At 47.6% G+C, this 22,303-nt stretch overlaps 1 long non-coding RNA gene across 1 annotated transcript; it reads right to left on the reverse strand.

The window, feature by feature from the left end:
- On the reverse strand, positions 26–13,625 carry LOC110261038. Its single transcript, XR_002344777.1, has 3 exons — positions 12,674–13,625; positions 10,584–10,710; positions 26–492 (listed from the first exon to the last, which is right to left on the reverse strand). It is a non-coding gene; the product is annotated as an uncharacterized LOC110261038 (long non-coding RNA).

Here is a 22,303-nt window from a genome sequence, read left to right on the forward strand (position 1 = left end):
GGCGGGTTTCTCTCTCTCTCTCTCTCTCTCTCTCTGCCTGCCTGCTTGCCTGCCTGCCTTCTCTTTCTTTCACAACTGGTATCAATTTACTAAAAAGTTGGACTTGAGCATCTGCAGTGGTGACTTCAGCCTCGACCCCTGGCTCCGTACCGATGGACGTGATGTGCCGAAACAGCCTCGCAAGGGCTGCACAGGTCACTGCGTTGCTTGTGGAGCCTCACCTGGAAACGATCCCGTCTTAGTACCTTCACCACAGGGAGTTTTTCTTGGAGTTGTTCTCATCGTCTTGGCGGGCATCTGAATCTTTTCACTCTGAGATTCTTTCCCTTTGAGCCTCTGATCAGGTCAACATATACCTTCTCCAAAGACTTCACCTTGCGGCTGGTGAGGCTGTTTCTCATCTGGTGAGTCGTGCCCTCTGGCTCCGCCACAGTCTTTTGGTATTTTTAAAAGCCTTGGCTACAGCGTGGCTTCCCGACCGACTTGTTCCTCCTTGAAGAAAGCAAACAGCCGTGAGTCAGGAACAGGAGTGGTCGGTCTGGGGCTTCCTCAAAGAGCATTGGCGGTTTCATATCTGTGGATTGATGGTATCTAGCCATTGTTTGCTTTTTTTCTGAATTGCTTCCTTACTGATTTAAAGGGCCTAATTAAATAGTAGGCACACTTTTCCTTTGTAAGCCATATATGGCAAATATCTCCTATAAATCTGTGACTCAGGGAGTTCCCGCTGTGGCTCAGCAGTTAATGACCCTGACTTAGCAGCCATGAGGATGAGGGTTCAATCCCTGGCCTCGATCCAGTGGATTAAGGATCCGGCATTGCCGTGAGCTGTGGTGTCGGTTGCAGATGTGACTCAGATCCTGCATTGCTGTGGCTGTGGTGTAGAATAGTGGCTATAGCTCTGGCTTGACCCCTAGCCGGGGAACATCCATATGCTACGGGTGCTGCCTCTAAAAAGACCAAAAGACCACAACCAACAAAAAATCTATGACTCATATTAATTTTTCTTTGCATCTTTTAATATTAGCTACTCTAAGTAATTCATCTTTTTGTTTCTATTTTGAGAAATATCTTTGTGTCTCGAAGCTTCATACGAGAAATGTGCCCCGCATATGTTCTTCTAAATTAGAAGTTTAAAAAGTTTTGTTTTTCATATTTGATCCATCTGAAGTTAATTTCTCTCAAGGAAGGAGGGTAAAGATCTCATTTTTCCATCTGGATCACCAATCGTCCCAGTTCCGGTTCCGGTTCCGGAAAGGCTTGTTCTTTCCTCACTTGAGTTGTGCCTTCAAATGGATGAAATATGATAATGTCTGTTTCACCTGCACCACCTTCCATTGCTGGCGTGTTCAGACACTTGGATGGAAATGACAAAAGGAAAAACCTACCCTGAAAAGTCTTAAAAACCAGAAGAAGAGAAGGGGGGAGGGAAGAAGGGGGGAGGGGAGGGAGGGAGGGAGGATGAAATGGAATCACATAGCCAAACTAAGGAAAAAAAAAAAACCAGCTAGAGACGTCCTCAACTATATCCACATACTCAAATGCCATTTTTTCTTTGCATCTCTTGTCTATTTCTATTTCTGTGCTATCATTATTATTCAGACCAGCTGTTTCTTTGAGTCTGGGGCTGATAGTGACAAGTCTAGGCTCACAGCGTCGCAGACTATCTGCCAAAGAGGTAAGGGGGGGAAGCTTCTCTTTACTGGATCAATTTAGAAAAAGATATTATTGACCACTTTTGGAAGATGCTAGAAATACAGCTCACATTTTATTCTTGCTTTTTTTTTTTTTTTTTTGGCTCTTTAGGGCCGTACCCACGGCATATGGAGGTTCCCAGGCTAGGGGTCCAATCGGAGCTACAGCTGCCAGCCTACACCACAGCCACAGCAATGCAGAAGCTCACATTTTAAACGCAGAGGGAACAATACAAGCATTTCTCCTGCCTTTCACTTTTTTTTTTAATTTTAAAAATGATTTTGGAGTTCCCATCGTGGCGCAGTGGTTAACGAATCCGACTAGGATAACCATGAGGTTGCAGGTTCGATCCCTGGCCTTGCTCAGTGGGTTAACGATCCGGCATTGCCGTGAGCTGTGGTGTAGGTTGCAGATGCGGCTCGGATCCCGCGTTGCTGTGGCTCTGGTATAGGCCGGTGGCTACAGCTCTGATTTGACCCCTAGCCTGGGAACCTCCATATGCCGTGGGAGCGGCCCAAAGAAATAGCAAAAAGACAAAAAAAAAAAAAAAGATTTTAATTTTTTCCTTTATATTTGGTTTACAGTGTTCTGTCAATTTCTACTGTACAACAAAGTGACCCAGTCACACACATATGTACATTCTTTTCACACACTATCCTCCATCAGGCTCCATCATAAGTGACTAGACATAGTTCCCTGTGCTATACAGCAGGATCTCATCGCTTATCCAGTCCAAATGCAAGAGTTTACATCTATTAACCCCACATTCCCAGTCCACCCCACTCCCTTCCCTCCCCCTCGGCAACCACAAGTCTGTTCTCCAAGTCCATGAGTTTCTTTTCTGTGGAAGGGTCATTTGTACCATATATTAGAGTCTAGATATAAGTGATATCATATGATATTTGTCTTTCTCTTTCTGACTTACTTCACTCAATTAGAGGGACTCTAGTTCCATCCATGTTGCTGCAAATGGCATTATTTTGCTCTTTTTCATGGCTGAGTAGTATTCCATTATATATACCACATACCATATATATGTACCTCATCTTCTTAATCCATTCATCTGTCAATGGACATTTAGGTTGTTTCCATGTCTTGGCTATTGTGAATAGCGCCGCAGTGAATGATAGGTGCATGTACATTTTTCAAGGAAAGTTTGGTCCTGATATCTGCCCAAGAGTGGGACTGCCTTTCACGTATAACCTGTACCTCAGGACAACCAAATAGTTGGAGAAGCCAAGTTTCTACTCATACAACGATCACAACTAATACATAAAGAAGAAAACCTCCAAGTCTTATCTTTGGTTAATGCATGCCCGCGCTATCAGGAATAAAAACAGAGGATGTGGTTTAGCACCTTTCCATCCAAAAACCGTATCTACATGATAAACAGAACATCCAGAGACAAAGCAGAGGGATATCAGATAGAATCAAAGGGATTTTTTTTTCCAAAGAAGCAGCAGTGGATCTGATCTAAAATCCAGGCCAGAGGTTAGCAAACTTTCTGAAAAGGACCAGAGGGCAATATTTTCAGCCTTTGTGAGCCGTAGGATCTCTGTTGAGACTATGCGTCTCTGCTTTTGCAACCTGAGGGCAGCTATGGCTAATCCACAAACAGGTGCAGCTGTGTTCTAATAAAACTTTATTTACAAACAGAAGCCATGGGGGCGTAGTTTGCCAACCCCTGTCCTAGACCCATATTTTTAAAAATCTGAATGAATCACCCGAATAAGAATTGAACTAAGCCAGGAAATACATCATGTTCTAGAGTGCAAGAGGGGACTTTGTTGTTGTTATGTTTTTAGAGCCACATCTGTGGCATATGGAGGGTCCAGGCTAGGGTCGGAGCTGTAGCTGCCAGCCTACACCCCAGCCACAGCAACTCGGGATCCGAGCCACGTCTGTGACCTATACTGTGGCTCATGGCAACGCCGGATCCTTAACCCACTGAGCGAGGCCAGGCATCGAACCTGTGTCCTCATGGATGCTAGTCAGATTTGTTTCCACTGAGCCACAAAGGGAACTCTGGGACTTTTTTTTTAAACCACTTTCACAGCTTTTGGATCTGGAAAAGCAAGATGGGATGGTTAATGGGGTCCTCTCCATCTTTGACCTGCTGCGCCTCTGAGGTCATACGTCCTCCAGCTGGCATGGGTTTGCCCAAGGGAGGGGCCCAGCCAGCATCTCTTTGGAAAGAGTTCTGCATGTTGGAGGGGGCCTGTTTCCTAGCAAGCTCTGCAGCTTGTGGCTTTGCCTTTGCTGACTGAGTCGCATCAATATTAAATACATTGAAAGACAGTGAGTGGAGCCAGGGGATGGGGGGCCAAAAGCCGAGAGGCTTCCTGACCCTTGGGGCCCTAGCCCATCCCTGATTCTCCCACGTCCTCTCTTTCTCCCTCAGGCGTGTCTGTCTCTCTGCCCTCAGTCTGTGTGTGCATTTGCATCTACAAATATAACTGTGTTTGTGTGTGCGTGCACACGCGTGTGTGTTGGGCCGGAGGACTCAAGGGGAGGACGGAAAGGAAAGGACAGAGAGTGGTCAGGATGCTTGGAGGAAGGGAAAGAGGAGCCAGGCTCTGGATTTACATGGACGGCGAACATGATAAATTGGAGTCGGGGCTCGGCTCTCTGAAGTCACACATACAGACACACAGACACACACAGACACACACACACACACACACACACACACACACAGTGTATTAGTCTCCTTCACCTGCTGCAATACAATACCAAGGACTGGATGCTTTATTTATTTATTTATTTATTTTTTGTCTTTTCTAGGGCCGCTTCTGGTGCATATGGCGGTTCACCAGGTTAGGGGTCTAATGGGAGCTGTAGCCGCTGGTCTACACCACAGCCACAGCAACTCAGGATCCAAGCTGTGTCTTCGACCTACACCACGGCTCACGGTAACACCATGATCTTTAACCCGCTGAGTGAGGCCAGGGATTGAACCCACAACCTCATGGTTCCTAGTCGGATTCGTTAACCACTGTGCCACGACGGGAACTCCAAGGACTGGATGCTTTAAACCACAGATGGGTGTTTTCTCAGCTCTGGAGGCTAGAAGCCCAAGAGCAAGGAGGTGGCCAGTAGAGTCTCTGGTTGAGAGCCGTCCCCCTGGCTTGCAGATGGCCCCCTGATCCCTGTGTCCTCACGTGACCTTTCGTCCACAGGACACTCATCCTGTGGATCAAAGCCCCACCCTTACGACCTCACTTAGCGCTACCGACTTCCTTGGAGGTCCCGCCTCCACATACGACCGCGCTGGAGGTTAGAGCTTCAACATCATGAATTTCAGGAGGACACCAACATTTTGTCCATCACACACACACACACACACACACACACACACACACGCACACACACGTGATCCTGTAAGACATCCACCAAAAGAACTACCCAGAGCCTCTACACACATGCAATCACACACAACACACATTCTCGTGGGCTGCGTTTTGTCCCCTCACCGCCCCCCGCCCAAATCCATACCTTTAAGTCCCAAACCCCCTAGTATCCCAGAACGTGGACTTAGATGCAGAGGGGTCACTGCACATTCATTAAAAGGATGAGGTCATTGTGGAGCAAGACAAGCTTGCGTCCCATGTGGCTGGGTCCTTGGGAAACGGGGGAATGTGGACACAGAGACACGCACAGGGAGGGCGCTGCATCGTCTGAAGATGAAGGCAGGAGTTCCCGTTGTGGAGCAGTGGTTAACGAATCCGACTGGGAACCATGAGGTTGCGGGTTCAATCCCTGGCATTGCTCAGTGGGTTGAGGATCCAGCGTTGCCTTGAGCTGTGGTGTAGGTCACAGACGCGGCTCGGATCCCCTGTTGCTGAGGCTCTGGTGTAGGCCGGTGACTATAGCTCTGATTAGACCCCTAGGCTGGGAACCTCCATGTGCTGCGGGAGTGGCCCTAGAAATGGCAAAAAGACCAAAAAAAAAAAAAAAAGATGAAGGCAGAAGTTGGGGTGCTGTGGTTATAAGCTGAGAACTGCCAAAGCTTCCCAGAGAATGACCAGAAGTCAGGAGAGAGGCGTGAAACGCAAGGAACCAACACCCTCCCCCCACAACAAATGTGGACTTTGGACGTCTGTCCTCCAGAACTGGGACAGCACAGCTTTCTGCTGTGTTGGCTGCCCAGTCTGTGGGATTTGGTTAAAGCAGCCTGAACAGATTAATACAGGGACCTAGGGAGGCAGCAGGAGGCCAGGAGGTGCAGGAGCCTCACCTCCAAGTCCTCAGCATCCGCTCCGCTCTCCCGTCAGAATTTACCAACAAAACACAGAGTCCCCATTAGGAACTTCGCGATGGTGACTGCAGAGCACAGACCCCAAGAACTGTGAGGTCCACTGTGCCCAGGCTGCACGCCCACAAAGCCGGCCCTGCTTGCATCCCAGCTGCAAGCAGAAGCCCCTTGGACTGGGGCCTCTGCAGGGGAACTCACTTTGCTTCCCTTCCTGAGCTGCCCCGCCCCTGGTGGACAAAGCACTGAAGTCACAGCGGGGCTCATCCGTGCCCCTCTGCTCCTCTTGCCTCAGAAGCTACTCTCCTCGGAGCTTGGGGCCCATCTGCCTCACCATGTGGAGGAAGCCTGTCTTCAGTGAAAAACACGAAGATGACTCAGAGCATCAGGAAAAGGAGACGGAGTGTGCCTCCAGCTTGTGTTTTTGGCTCCTAATTGCTTCCAAAACACAGCATCCCTTCCCTTCTTGCAGTTCTCTTATTCAGCCCTGCTGGGGACCTTCTGAGCCAAAGCAAAAAAAACCCCAAAGCCCCAAACAACCCAGCAAAGTCCTTTGCCTCTAAACTAGTCTGAGAAGGCATTTCATTCTGATCCAAGAGTCCTGATGAATAGTATTAAAATCAATGACCCTAATTTAAGATCTCATTTATGGACAATTTCTCGGCATTTATCCTCCTTAAAGTACTATAGTTAAGTCACCAATTTTAATGATTTCCTGACTTTATCTTCTAAAATCACGAATGCGGTAGCAAGTGTAGTCCATCAAATTGTTTTCTTTCTTTTTCTCTTTCTTTCTTTTTCTCTTTCTTTCTTTCTTTCTCTTTCTTTCTTTCTTTCTTGCTTGCTTGCTTGCTTGCTTGCTTTTTAGGGTTGCACCCGTAGCATATGGAGGTTCCCAGGCTAGGGGTTGAACTGGAGCTGTAGCTGCCGGCGCATGCCACAGCCCCAGCCACCCCATATCCAGGATATGTCTGTGACCTACACCACAGCTCATGGAAACACCGGATCCTTAACCCGCTGAGCAAGGCCAGGGATCGAACCCACAACCTCACGGTTCCTAGTCAGATTCATTTCCACTTTGCCACAACGGGAACTCTGGTCACATTGCCTTCTTAACTTGTGTCTTCCACATGGGACATGGCAGGGGAGAGCCCCAGAACTGCAGGGTAAGGACAGTCCTTTGTTTTCAGACAGGGTCGGATATAAGTTTGGGGTTACAGGAGCTACAAAAGTTTTGTTAAAAATCTTCAGGACTTGGGATGAGGGGAGGGATGAAGACTGCAAAGTAGGAGGACGTGGAAGGCACCCACGCAGTCCTCAGGAAAAAGAACAAAGCTAGAAGCATAACCCTCCCAGACCTGAGAATATACTACAAAGCTACAGTTATCAAAACAGCACGTCCTGCTCTGTAGCACTGGGAACTAAGTCTCATCACTTATGACAGAGCATGATAATGTGAGAAAAAAGAATGTGTACATGTATGTATAACTGGGTTACCATGCTGTACAGTGGGAAAAAAACTGTATTGTGGAAATAACAATTAAAAAAATAAACTACTTTTTCTTCAGAAACGAAACAAAGCAAAACAAAACAGCATGGTGCTGGCACAAGAACAGGCATAACAGATCAGCGGAACAGAATAGAGAGCCCAGAAACAGGCCCACACACCTACGGTCAATTAATCTTTGACAAAGGAGGCAAGAATATACACTATAGAAAAGATAGTCTCTTCAAGAAGTGGTTTAGGGAAAGATGGAGGGCTGCATGTCAATCAGTGAAGTTAGAACAACCCCTGGAGTTCCCGTCGTGGCACAGGGGTTAATGAATCTGACTAGGAACGATGAGGTTGTGGGTTCGATCCCTGGCCTTGCTCAGTGGGTTAAGGATCCGGGGTTGCTGTGAGCTGTGGTGTAGGTTGCAGACATGGCTCGGATCCCACGTTGCTGTGGCTCTGGTGTAGGCCAGTGGCTATGGCTCTGATTCGACCCGAGCCTGGGAACCTCCATATGTCATGAGAGCGGCCCAAGAAAATGGCAAAAAGACAAAAAAATAAAAAATAAAAAAAAACCCTTACACCATTCCCAAAAATAAATTCAATTTGGTTTATAGTCCCAAACATAAGACATGACACCATGAACCTTCTAGAAGAGAACATAGGCAAAACACAAATTGTAGCAATATTTTCTTAGATTTGTCTCCCAAGGCGAAAGACATCAAAGCAAAAATAAACAAATGGGACCTAGAGAAACTTCAAAGCTTTTGCACATCAACAAAATTAAAAGACAACCTACAGATAAGGGAGAATATTTGCAAACAATGAGACCAACAGGAGGTTAATCTCCAAAATAGACAAATAGCTCAAACAACTTAATATTGAAAAAATGGGAGTTCCCCTTGTGGCTCTGTGAGTTACACACCTGACTAGCATCCATGAGAATGAGGGTTCAATCCCTGGCCTCCCTTGGTGGGTTAGGGATCTGGCATTGCCATGAACTGTGGTGCAGGTGACAGGCACTCGGCTTGGATTCTGCATTGCTGTGGCTGTGGCGCAGGCCAGCAGTGCAGCTCTGATTTGACCCCTAGCCTGGGAATTTCGATATGCTGCAGGCGAAGCTCTAAAAAGAAAAAAATATTGAAAAACAAACAATCCAATCAAAAAATGGGCGGAAGACCTAAAGAGACATTCTTCTAGAGGAGACGTTCAGATGGCCAGCAGACACAGGAAAGGATGCTCAACGTGGCTCATCACTAGAGAAATACAAATCAAAACCACAGTGACGTGACTTCACACGTCAGAATGGCCACCATCAAAAAAGTCTACAAATAATAAATGCTGGAAAGGGTGTGGAGAAAAGGGAACCTTTGGATACTCTTGGAAATTTAAATCGTGTACAGCCACTATCGAAAACAGTATGGAGTTTCCTGAAAAAACTAAAAACAGAGCTACCATGATTCAGCAATCCCATTCTGGGCATGTATCTGAAAGAAATGAAAACGCTCATTCAAAAAGACACACGCAGGAGCTCCTGTCGTGGGGCAGCAGAAATGAATCCAACTAGGAACCATGAGGTTGCGAGTTCAATTCCTGGCCTTGCTCAGTGGGTTAAGGATCTGGCGTTGCCATGAGCTGTGGCGTAGGTCGCAGATATGGCTCGGATCTGGCATTACTGTGGCTGTGGTATAGGCTGGCACATGTAGCTCTGACTGGACTCCTAGCCTGGGAACTTCCATATGACGCAGGTGTGGCCCTAAAAAAAAAAAAAAAGATACATGCACCCCAATGCTCACAGCAGCACTATTTATAATAGCCAAGACAAGGAAGCAACCCAACTGCCCATCAACAGATGACTGGCTTAATATCTATATCTATATATAGCAATTTTCCTATATATTCCTATATATATAGGAATATTACTGTCCTAAAAAAGATTGAAATATTGCCATTGAAGCAACATGCATGGACCTAGAGATTGTCATACTAAGTGAAGTCAGAGGAAGACCAGTATCATATGATATGACTTATATGTAGAATCTAGAAAGAATACAAATGAATCTATCTATAAAACAGCAACAGACTCACAGACATGGAAAACAAACTCATGGTTATCAAAGGGGAGAAGGAGAGAGGGAATAGTTAGGAGAATGCGATGAATAGATTAAAACTACTATACATAAACGAGATAAGCAACAAGGATTTCCTGTAGAGCACAGGGAATTATATTCAGTATCTTATAATAAGTGATAGCGGAATATAGTCTGAAAAAAATAACTGAATCACTTTGCTGTACACCTGAAACTAACACGATGTTGTAAATCAACTATACTTCACTTTTAAAAAAAAAAGCTGAGTAAGAATGAAAAAAAAAAAAAACCAAAAAAACCTCCAGGGCTGTGTCCACATCATGGAGAGACAGATGTCTCAGAGGATGTTGTAGGCGGTACAAACCATCCCGAAACCATCCCCGTTTTCCTGGGATGGGGGGATGAGGGGAGGTTCTCAGGATATGGGAATGAGGAATTTCCCAGGACATGAATATTTCAGGGCTAAAACTGAGAAAGTCCCCCAAACCAGTCCCCCAAACTAGAGTTTAAGCATGTGCATTGTAAAGGGGTGATAATTACACTGATTTAGAAAACGAGTTTTTTCTCACCTCCTGAGCCACTCCCATATCCACCTTAACAGGTCTCATTTTTGACCTGTGCCCTTGGGGGACCTCAAGGCAAATCTCATGACTTTTTCTTTTTCTTGGCTGTACCCCCTGGCATATGAGGACGTTCCCAGGCCAAGAAATGAATCTTGGAACTAGGTGCAACCTAAGCCACCACCATGGCAACGCCAGACCCTTAACCTTACTGTGCTGGGAATCAAACCCAGGCTCCCACAGAGACAATGCCGTCCATAACCAGCTGCACCACAGCCGGACCGCCTCTCATGACGTTTATAGTCATTTTAATTAAGACTCAGTACTATTTTTTTTTTAATCATTTGCAAGGGGGAAAAATTCAATTCAGTAATTGCAATGCTTTTGGCAAGTCGCCTGCAGCTGCACTGGGCACTGTCAGCTTTTTATTCACATCCCCACCCAGAGCTACTGCTCCTCATCCCCGCCCAGCCCCCAGGCTGCTCTTTTCTCACCTGAAGTTGGCATCTCCTCCAGGAAGTCTGGGAAGGAGAACGCTCTGTCTTTGCGGGGTGCGTCCATCGTGTCCAGCTCCTCGCCGCAGGGTTCACCTCCCACCTCCAGGTGGCGCTCGTGGAAAGGCTATAAGACACCTGATTCAGACTCTCTTCCACTCTCCCTCCCCCTTCCCTCCCTTTCTTCATTCTTTCCCTCCTCTCCCCCCTCCAGGCTGTCCCAGAACATCTCTGAGCTGTTAGCCCAATCCTGAGCCCTTGAGACATTTCACACATGAGTGAGATCCCATCCCTCTCTGGGTCCTGCCCTTCTCCCCATGTTAAGAGCTGTGAGGGGTCCAGTTGGAGCTTTTCCCCTTGAGGCTCGAAGTGAGAAACCATCACCCTCTCCACTCCTGCGGTGAAGAGCGGATGAACCCACCTCAAGCCAAGAGCTCTTGCAAATACACCCATGAAAACAAAACACTTCTGATTTCAGCAACAGGTCGGGGGGTGGGGGGCGGAGAATGGACCACGGAAGGGAAGGTTGGGTTTCTGGCTTCTCTAAGTCATGCACGGATGGTCCCACTTCGGATTCTGCCTTCACTGGCATCTATAGCTTTGGGGCTTGAGCAGAAACAGATTGCAATGATTCTTCTTGAACGTTCTGTTATACACGTGTGAAAACATCTTGCAAAAAAAGTCACTCGAGAGCCAGTTTTGAAGACCAACGGCTGGTAGGAGTCCATTTTCACCAAAAAAGCAAAAACAAACAAACAAAACCCCACTAGGGAGGTCCCTCGTTGCCTAGTGATTAAGAGTTCAGTTCGGTGCTGCTGTGGTGAGGGTTCCATCTCTGGCCTGGAAACTTCCACATGCTGTGGGCATGGCCAAACAAAACAAAACAACCCCTGCCAAGAGTTCATGAACACACGCACACAAAAATATCAGAATATCCACCAAAACGTTAACAAGGGTTGGAAACTTGTGTAATTCTTTTAAGTATGTGGGTGTGCTATTTCTTTCTTTTTTGGGGGTTATGCTGTTACTTACATGAAAATAGTAACTATATAATAAAATTCGCTGCAATTAAGAGTTGGTAGTGATGTGTGTATCTGACCTGCATACTATTCATGCCTTAAAGGCTTCCTTTATCTTGGTTCTTTTTATATTGATTCATGGCCTCAGGACCAGGCATGGCAACAGCTGAATCTTTTCTGTATCCATTTTATTGCTTGAATCTCAGTTAAGCTTCCTTTAGAAAAGGAATTGAAACTTGGAGGCTAGGGCTGTGGGATTTGGGAAGGAGCCTGGCGTACAGCAGAGCCAGTCTCTCCCAACCACGACCAAGAGGAGATGCCGGAGGGCTTCCCTATACCTCCGTGGAAGGGACCTGCACCAAAGCAGTGACAGCTCCAGATCGTTTAACCACTAGACCACCAAGGAACTCCAAGAAGGATGACATTTTTTCAAAAACTGCATGCCCAAGTGAGTGCCCCACTGAAGGACCTGACCAGTGATCCTCAGAATCATCCAGGTCATTCAAAATGAACCCAAGGAGTTCCTGTCATGGCGCAGTGGAAACCAATCCGACTAGGAACCATAAGGTTGCGGGTTCGATCCCTGGCCTTGCTCAGTGGGTTAAGGAGCCTGTGTTGCTGTGAGCTGTGGTGTAGGTCACAGATGAGGCTTGGCTCTGGCGTTGCTGTGGCTGTGGCCTAGGCGGCGGCTACAGCTCCAATTCGACCCCTAGCCTGGGAACCTCCATATGACGTGGGTGTGACCCTAAAAAGACAATAGACAAAAAAGAAAAAAAAAAAAAGAAACCAAGCAGGGCCCTATGAGGCTCCTGGGCACACAAGCCTTTCTGTGTCCCCCACTTCCTGTTTTTAGGGGAATTAGCTTCAGCCTTCATGCCCTTCCCTGAGTTCCAAAGGCCAGGTTCAAACACTAGCTAATCAGGGAAGGAAGGGGATGCAGAGACCAGGAGGAGTCGTGAAGAAACCATAGTATAACCAGGGTCCTGGTTCCTCCTCAAGGAAAGTACATAACGATAGCTTTGAGCTCTTCTGCAGAGCTAAACCCCCCAACAAATGGAAGTCGTTCACTACCTGATGGAAGCGGCTTCCTTCCAGAAAGAAGATGGCAGTATGATAACTCAACGACCGACCTCCAGAACCAGTCCGGGAAGCGCAGAAGGCAGCTCGAAGAAGAATGCAAGCTTGCATCTACCCGGATCCTTATCTGCAGCCGTTTTCCACTCCCAAACCATAAACCCCCCTCCTATTCGCTCCCCTAGGGGGGCAGCGTCTTGAGGACATAGCTTGCTGTGGCCTCCTCTGCCTGGCAAAGCAATAAATGCTACTATTTTCCACGTCACCCCAAACTCTGTCTCTGTATTTCTATTTGGCACCAGGGGACAGAGGTTGAGTAGCGGTCAGAGGGGAACTGGGACCCCCAGCACCCCCTGGAGGGTAGTGGCGTCTGGCTGAGCACGAGGTGCCTGGAGCCCCGCCCAGTTGGCGCATCACCAGCCAATCAGAAGAAAGTCACACACACACACCCCGCCCAGCCCTCTCCCCACATTTTGCCTTCTTTGTCCGGGTCCTGCGGGCCCCCATCCTGGAAAGCCTCCTGTTGGGCCCCTGTCGGTTCCAAACAGCTTACAAGGTTTATCTCCCAACAGTTACAGGCTGAACGGTTGTTCCCAGGGTGGAAGCTGGTTTCGGGTGTGGGTTGCATTTAGATCAGGTGGAAAGAGACGTCTACTTGGGTAGGCAGGGCAGCACCCACTCCCACCAGGAAGCAGTTACGGAAGAGAGAGACCTCTGCCCTGATGCCCAAGGAGTACCTGCTTTCAGGGGGCAGTTGTTAGGGGACCACTGACTGAAACCGCCCACCCTGGCCAAGCGCAATAATAGCCGCCTGCACCAGCTGACTCACAACAGGAAGCCCTGATAAGGAACAGGTGCTGAAGCCTAAGCAGGAGGATTTAGGAGGGGCCCGCAGGAGGGAGGAGAGGACCAACCTCCCAGGATCCTTTGCGCTGGACTCCATCTTGGCTGAGAGATGACAAAAAAAAAAAAAAAAAAAAAAAAAAAAAAAAAAGAGAGAGGGAGACACGCTGTATAAAAGTAATATATCCTATGGCACAAAGGAATTGTGCCACAGAAAAGAAAGTCCTGGACTTGGGGAGCAGACTTGTGGTTGCCGAGGGGTAGGGGGAGGGAGTGGGATGGACGGGGAGTCTGGGGTTAATAGATGCAGACTATTGCCTTTGGAAGGGATAAGCAATGAGATCCTGCTGTACAGCACAGGGAACTCTGTCTAGTCACTTACGATGGAACATGATGGAGGAGAGTGTGAGAAAAAGTATGTATAATGTTTCTCTGCTGTACAGAAGAAAGTGACAGAACACTGTAAACCAACCATAATGGAAAAAATAAAAATCTTTAAGAAAAAAAAATTTTTTTTTGTCTTTTTGCCATTTCTAGGGCAGCTCCCGTGGCATGTGGAGGTTCCCAGGCTAGGGGTGGAATCAGAGCTGTAGCCGCCAGCCTTCAGCAGAGCCACAGCAGCACAAGATCCAAGCCGCGTCTGTAACCTAAGCACAGCTACGCCAGATCCTTAACCCACTGAGCAAGGCCAGGGATCGAACCTGCAACCTCATGGTTCCTAGTCGGATTTGTTAACCACTGAGCCACGATGGGAACTCCAAAAATCATTAAAAACTTTTAAAAAATATGTAATGTATCCTGGAAATGTATCATACTAACACGAGCTGTTAATTGGGGACATTGGTCATAGAAGATAATAAAAGTACATAGGATTCTCTTTCTATCTTTGCAATCTTCCATAAATCTACAATTATTCTAAAATGTAAAGGTTTTTTTTTTTTTTTTTTTTTTGGCTGTACCAGTGGCAGGTAGAATTTCCTGGGCCATGGATCGAACTCACACCACAGCAGCAACTCCAGCCACTGCAGTGACAACGCCTGATCCTTAACCTGCTGAGTCTCCAGGGAACTCTGTTAAGTTAAAAAAAACTTTTTTTTAAAGGATGAAATGAAGAAGCCGAAGAGGAGCACCTCGCTCCACTGCAACCCTTTCCAACGTGCAGACGTCATCACACGATCTCCGTTCGCATCTCAAAAAGCACAGTCACAACCAGCTCATTCCTTCCTTAACCACCAGCAGCGGGTGTGGGATTACCGCCAGGCGCTAAGAAGAGCGTTCAAACTTTCCTGTGTGTCAGAATCATCTGCAGGGCTGGTTACTGCATAGACCGCTGGACCTCAGCCTCGGTTTCTGATTCAGTAGGTCCACGTAGGAGCCAAGAGTCTGTTTTTCCGACCACTTTCCAGGCCGGCCTCTTGCTGTGACATAACAAAAGTTCCGACCATCAGATGGAAAGTCATAAAATAGAATTACCATACGATCCAGCGACTCCACTTTTGGATCTCTACCCAAAAGAATCGGAAGCAGGGATTGGATGTGTATATTTGCATCAGGTATCTGCCGACCTGTGTTTGTAGCAGCATCATTCACAATAACCAACAGGTAGATGAAACCCAAGTCTCCGTCAAGAGAGGAATGGAGGAGTTCCTGTTGTGGCGCAGTGGAAACGAATCTGACTAAGAACCATGAGGTTGCGGGTTCGATCCCTGACCTTGCTTTGTGGGTTAAGGATCCGGCGTTGCCATGAGCTGTGGTGTAGGTTGCAGGCACAGCTCTGGATCGGCATTGCCATGGCTGTGGTGTAGGCCAGCAGCTACAGTTCCGATTCCACCCCTAGCCTGGGAATCTCCATATGCCACAAGTGCAGCTCTAAAAAGCAAAAAAAAAAAAAAAAAAAAAAAAGAGAGAGAGAGAGGAATGGATAAGCAGAAGGTGGCACATATGTACATATTAGTCAGCCCAGACTCCTGTTAGACTATCACAGGCTGGGCAGCTGTAGCTTAAACAACAAAAATAGATTTTCCTATAGTTCTGGAGGCTAGAAGTTCAAGATCAAGGTGCTGGTAGGGGTGGTTTCTTTCTTTTCTTTTTTTGCCATTTCTTGGGCCACTCACATGGAATATGGAGGTTCCCAGGCTAGGGGTCGAATTGGAGCTGTAGCCACCGGCCTACGCCAGAGCCACAGCAACACGGGATCCGAGCCGCATCTGCAACCTACACCACAGCTCACGGCAATGCCGGATCCTCAACCCACTGAGCAAGGCCAGGGATCAAACCCGCAACCTCATGGTTCCTAGTTGGATTCGTCAACCACTGAGCCACGACGGGAACTCCAAGGTAGGGTTGGTTTCTGATCAGAGCAATCTTCCTGGTTTACAGATGGTTGCTTTTTTTTTTTCTCTCTTTTAAATGTGATGACCACTCCCATGGTGTATGGAAGTTCCTGGGCCAGGGACTGAATCTGAGCAACCTACATGGAAGCTGCAGCAACACTGGATCCTTTTGCTGTGCCGTGAAAGAACTGAGACCACTCCAACCGAGAAGAAACAAATCAGGAGTCTTCACGACTGGCTAGGGCCACACACTGCCTAAAAGCAGCTTGAGTGTGAAGCCCCGAACAAAGAAACGGACCGTGTTTGTAAAGGCAAACTTACGTCCAGGTTGGGAGGGGGTGTGCATGCACAAGAAGGGGTGCAAAAAACAAAGTGGCGGTGAAAATATTTTACATCTTACCTAGGAAGCGTGTTTAGGTTTGCAATAATGATTTACAGTAAGGTTCATATCTTCTAACTTCAAGCAAGCAGCTTATGTCAGCATGAGAGAGGCAATTAGATGGGTAACCTCGTAGCATGTGCCGTCCCCCTTATCAGCTAACTTTGTTCTAAGAAAAGGGGCTGCAGCCGGAGACTTCAGTACCGGGCTGATTTCCTTACACTGGCCCTGGGGAATGTGAACAGGGCCCAGGCTATGTCCTTCACTTTAACCCCCTCGATCCTTGAATCCACCGTGCCGGGCCGGGGACTGAACCTGCGCCTCTGCAGCAATCCCAGCCGCTGCCGTTGGATTCATAACCCACTGCTCCACATCGGGAACTCCCATTGCCTGCTTTCGAACCGTGTCCTCATGTGGCCTTTTCTGTGTGTGAGCAGAGGGCAGGGGGGGTGGTGGGGGCGAGGGAGGGAGAGAGAGGGAGGGAGATACGACTCTCTGGCTTCTCATCTTTTAAGGACACCATTCCTACGGGATTAGGGTCTGTCCTTATGACCTCATTACATCTTAATTTCCTCCTTAAAGGACCTATCTCCAAATAGAGTCACATCGGAGGTTAGGGCTCCAACATGTGAGTTTGGGGAGATACCGCTCAGTCCATAAGCTGCACAGGGAACTGTCATTGTCAGCCTGAAAAAAGAAGGCAATCCTGGCACAGGCTGCAACACGGGTGAACCCTGACGATGTCAGGCTCAGTGACATAGGCCAGTCCCGGACAGAGAGGTAATGCCTGATTCCACTTATATGAAGTACCCAGAGTAGTGAAATTTGTACAGAAAATAGTTGCCAGGGGCCAGAGGGAGAGGGGGTGTGGGGGGTTATTGTTTAGTTGATACAGAGTTTCAGTTTGGGAAGGTAAAAACATTTCTAGAGATGGACATCAACATGAGTGGACTTCAGGTCACTGAAATGAACCCTTAAAATGATTCACATGGTTTAAAAAAAAAATCTAACTCATACTGATTAACCACAAATTCCCAGGCACCAGAGCCAATGGAATAAGATGGAGAAGTGGGGAGTTCCCTGGTGGTCTAGTGGTTAGGAGTCAGTGCTTTCACTACGGCGGCCGGGTTCAATCCTTGGTCTGGGAACTGAGATCCCAAATCAAGACACTGCATGCATGGCCAAAAGAAAAGAAAAGAATTTTTTTTTTTTTTGGTCTTTGTAGGGCCACACCTGCGGCATATGGAGGTTCCCACGTTAGGGGTTGAATTGGAGCTGTCGCTGCCAGCCTACACCACAGCCACAGCAACATCAGATCCAAGCTGTGCCTGTGACCTACACCACAGCTCACGGCAATGCCGGATCCCTAACCCACTGAGCGAGGCCAGGGATCGAACCTGCATCCTCATGGATGCTAGTCAGATTCGTTTCCACTGCGCCACAACAGGAGTTCCCCTGTCAATGGTTTCTTTCTTTCTTTTTTTTTTTTTTTTTGGTCTGATTTTTTTTTTTTTTTTAAGTAGCGAAGTTATGGGCACCCTGGTGATGTGAATATTGAAAATTGCAAAGTGAATCTGCAGGAGAGCAAAACTTCTAACCAAATGAGGTGGTCGGCCAAGGCCCCTTGAACAACCGCCCTGGGTGACCCCCAGCTTTGGGGCTTTCATTGCCCTTCATGAGGATTGAATCTGTAGCGGTTGGACCCTGGGTGGGCATCAGAATACAGAATCCTGGTGCAGACTCCCTATCTTTTTTTTTTTTTCCTTTTGGCTGTGCCCATGGCATGTGGACATTCCCAGGCCAGGGATGGAAGCTATGCCACAGCAGCGACCTAAGCCACTAGAGCGACTATACCAGATCCTTAATCAGCTGTGCCACAGAAGAACTCCCAGACTTTCTATCTCAAGCAAGTTCTGCCCATCTCTGGAACTAGTTCATTCATCCGTTATTTTACAAATACTTATTGCGCATCTATCCTGTGCCAGGCATTTTGGGGGAAGAAGGCAAGATCCCTATCTTCGTGAAGTTATAAGCTACTTGGAAAAGTGGGCAAAAACAAGTAAATAATACACACTTTTGGCGTTTTTGGCCACTCCAAGGCACATAGTTCTGGGGCCAGGGATCAGATCTCAGCCGCCATTGTGACCTAAGTCAAAGCCGCCGGGCTGGGGATCGAACCTGCATCCCAGCGCTCCCAAGAGGCTGCCGATCGATCCCGTTGCACCACAGCAGGAACTCCAGCAAGTAAATAATATGTATGGATTGTGATGAGCGTTATGCTAGATATAAACAGGGTAATACAAGTCAATGTAATTGTGGGGGGCAGGGGGCGGCCTTAGCTTTAGGAAGTGAATCAAGAAGGGCTTGGAAGGCAGTGCGTTCAAGCTGAGAATTCAAGGCTGTGAAGGGTCCAGATGGGGGAAATGCGACGGAGATGACATTTCGGGCAGACATTACAGCCAGTGCAAAGGCTCTGGGGCTGGAGGGAGCGTGGCGTGTCCCAGTTCTAAAAAGGGACACTCAGGTGTTCCCGTCGTGGCTCAGTGGGCTAAGAATCAGACCAGTATCCATGAGGATGCAGGTTCGATCCCTGGCCTCGCTCAGTGGGTTAAGGATCTAGCGTTGCCGTGAGCTGTGGTGTAGGTCACAGATGCGGCTCAGATTCTGTGTTGCTGTGGCAGTAGTGTAGGCGGGCAGCTGTCGCTTCAATTTGACTCCTAGCCTGGGAATCTCTGTATGCCTTGGGTGTGGCTCTAAAAAGACTGAAAAACAAAACGAAACAAAAGAAAACCAAAAAAAGGGACACTCAGCCAGGGTGGCTGGAGCAGAGCAGGCTGGTCAGAACTCAGCACTGGAGGAGAGGCCAGGCCAGGCAGAACTTTGCAAGCCATGAGAAGACAATTGAATTTTTATCTAAGTGGGAGAAGAAGCACCGTGTGAAAGCACCTTTGTGACACAGATAGGGGAGCCCGGCACATTCCTAAGCCCTTCTTATCTGGTGGCTTTCCACATCTCACATCTCAGTGTTTTTCCTTGCACATGGAAAGTGAGCAGGCAGTGGCTCCTTTTCACAGCTGACGTCATCAGGGTCTTCTATGTCCTCCTCCTCTGCACGGGGACAGAGCGACATCAGTTACAGCGATGGGAGGGCTGAGGACGGGGTGCATCACCCTTGCCTCCAAATCATCACCCTGCTTCCGCCTCATTCCCCACCTCAACCTCCGGGTCTCAACACAGCAGCCAGAGGGAGCCTTTAAAAACAGGATTGCCAGGAGTTCCCGTCATGGTGCAGGGGTTAACGAATCTGACTAGGAGCCATGAGGTTGAGGGTTTGATCCCTGGCCTCGCTCAGTGGGTTAAGGATCTGGCATTGCTGTGAGCTGCAGTGTAGGTCACAGACGAGGTTCGGATCCCACGTTGCTGTGGCTGTGGTGTAGGCCAGCAGCTACAGCTCTGATTGGACCCCTAGCCTGGGACCCTCCATAGGCCAAGGGAGCAGCCCAAGAAATAGCAAAAAAAAAAAAAGAGACAAAATAAATAAATAAATAAATAAAAACAGGATTGCCAGATTTAGCAAATGAAAATACAGCATGCCCAGTTAAATTTAAATTTCAGATCAACAACAACCCCAAAATTTTTTTTGTATAAGCCTGTCCTTTGCAGTTTTAGGGAACTTCTACATGCTGTGGGGTGGCCCCAGAAAAAAAGAGAAAAAGAAAAAAGAAAAATTAACCAGAAAGCCTGTATTTAATCTGGCATTTCTGGGTGTGTGTATGGTTTTTTTTTTTTTTTTTTTTTTTTTTTTTTTTTTTTTGTCTTTTTAGGGCCATACCCATGACATATGGAGGTTCCCAGGCTAGGGGTTGAATCAGAGCTGCAGCCACCGGCCTACACCACATCCACAGCAACGCAGGATCTGAGCCGCATCTGCAACCTACACCACAGATCACGGCAACACCGGATCCTTAACCGGTTGAGCGGGGTAGGGATCAAACCCATGTCCTCGTGGATGCTAGTCAGATTCATTTCCACTGAGCCACGATGGGAACTCTTTGTTCTTCTTATTTGTGTATGTATGCATTGGCTGCGCCTGTGGCATGCTGAAATTCTGGGGCAAGGGATTGCACTACGGCCCAGCAGGGACCCGGGCTGCTGCAGTGACAATACAGAAACCTTAACCTGCTGGGTCACAGGAGAACTCCCTTATTTATTTCTCACCGAAGTATAGCTGATTTACAGTGTCGTGTTAGTTTCTGGTGTACCGCAAAGTGGTACATGCACGTATATATGCATGTATATTCTAGTCCATGATAATTTATTACCAGATCTTGAATATAGTTCCCTGTTCTATACAATAGGTCTTTGTTGTTTATCTGTTTTATACATAGCAGTTTTTACCTGCTAATCCCAAACTCCTCATTTGGTAACCCCAAGTTTGTTTTCTCTGTCTGTGTGTCTGTTTCTCTTTCATAAGTCCAACAGGTGTCATATGTAAGTGACACCAGATGGTATCTGTCTTTCTTTTTCCGATTTTTCAGTTAGCAAGAGAATCTCTAGGTCCGTCCATGTTGGTGCAAATGGCACTGTTTCCTTCTTTTTTATGATCTAGTAATATTCCACTGTATGTATGTACCCTATGTCTTTTATCCATTCCTCCGTCAATGGACGTTTCAGTTGTTTCCATATCTTGGCTATTGCAACGAGTGCTGCAGTCAACACTGCGGCAGCCCTCTTTTAGAACGGAAGTCTGATTATGCTCCACACTCTGAAATAGCTCCCTATTCACTCAGGGAGAAAAACGGCATCCTTAGAACACATAAAAGTATCTTTCAAAGCCTCATTCCCCACTTTCCCCCTTATAACCTCTGTCCTCTGCCCCCAGATAAGGGTATAAGTAACCTTCTCATGGCTTCAAGGTTTTGCTCAGATAGTCCAGCTCAATGGGACTCCCTCCTCCCATCAGCGGCAGCATGGACCCTCTGAGATGTCCATGTCCAGCCACCGGACCCTGTGAACAGGTGACCTTACCGTGGTAAAAGGGACTCGGCAGTGTATGATTAAGTGAAGGATCCTGCGACAAGACCATTATTCTGGATGATTCAGGGTGCCTACATTTTTCCACCTGCAAAAGGGAAGTGATGAGGTATGTAATCTGTCCAGCTACAGAGCGCCCCCCCCATCCACTTCTGCCCCTTCAGGTGCCCTTTTCTGGAATGAGGCATCTCATGCTTCTTCTCTCCTCTTGATACTTGTTCCTCCTCTAATAAGACTCTAAGCTATCAAAAGGTGAGACAGCATACTAAAGAGTCTTCTTAGAAGCATGCTCGGCACCTGGAGCCATGGACTCTGGTCCCTTCCCATGCTCTGCCTTGACAGGTAATTCCATCAGCTAGGAGGAGCTCAGCTGCAAGAAACTGATGACCTCACGCTGGCTTACGCAAGGAAGATCCTTAATCGTCTCGCCCCACAGGGAGGTTTTGTGCAAACAGGCTTGAGCATGCTGCAGAGGACCAAGCTCTTTCTATTTCATCACTCTGACATCTTCCGTGTTTGGTTTGTTGCCTCAGATCGCATCATGGCTGCAGCAGCTCCGAGCATCACGTCCTGGCACAAACATGCTCTCAAGTGTAAAAGAGCGTCCCCCTGGCCTTCCATCAGGGAGCAATCTCCACATCAGAATCCCAGCTGGCTTCTTTTTTATTTCATACGGGCCGTACTGTCCTTTGCCTCTCCCTAGACTTTATTTTTATAGGGGTAAAACACTCGTAATAAAAAATTCACCATTTTAGCCATTTAAAAACCTACAAGTCAGGAGTTCCCATGTGACTCAGCAGGTTAAAGACCTGGCACTGCCACGGCAGCAGCTTGGTTTGCGGTTGTGGTGCAGGTTCAGTCCCTGGCCTAGGTACTTCCATGTGCTGTGGGCACGGCGCAAAACACCAAAGCAAAACGAAACAACCTAGAAGCCAGTGGCACTAAGTGCATTCACGGTATTGCACAACCATCATCACTATCTAGTCCCAGACATTTCTCATCACCCCAAAAACAAACCCCGCACCCACAGAGCCAGCA

This window comes from Sus scrofa, chromosome 6 (assembly GCF_000003025.6).
Source record: "Sus scrofa isolate TJ Tabasco breed Duroc chromosome 6, Sscrofa11.1, whole genome shotgun sequence".
NCBI classification, from domain to species: domain Eukaryota; kingdom Metazoa; phylum Chordata; class Mammalia; order Artiodactyla; family Suidae; genus Sus; species Sus scrofa.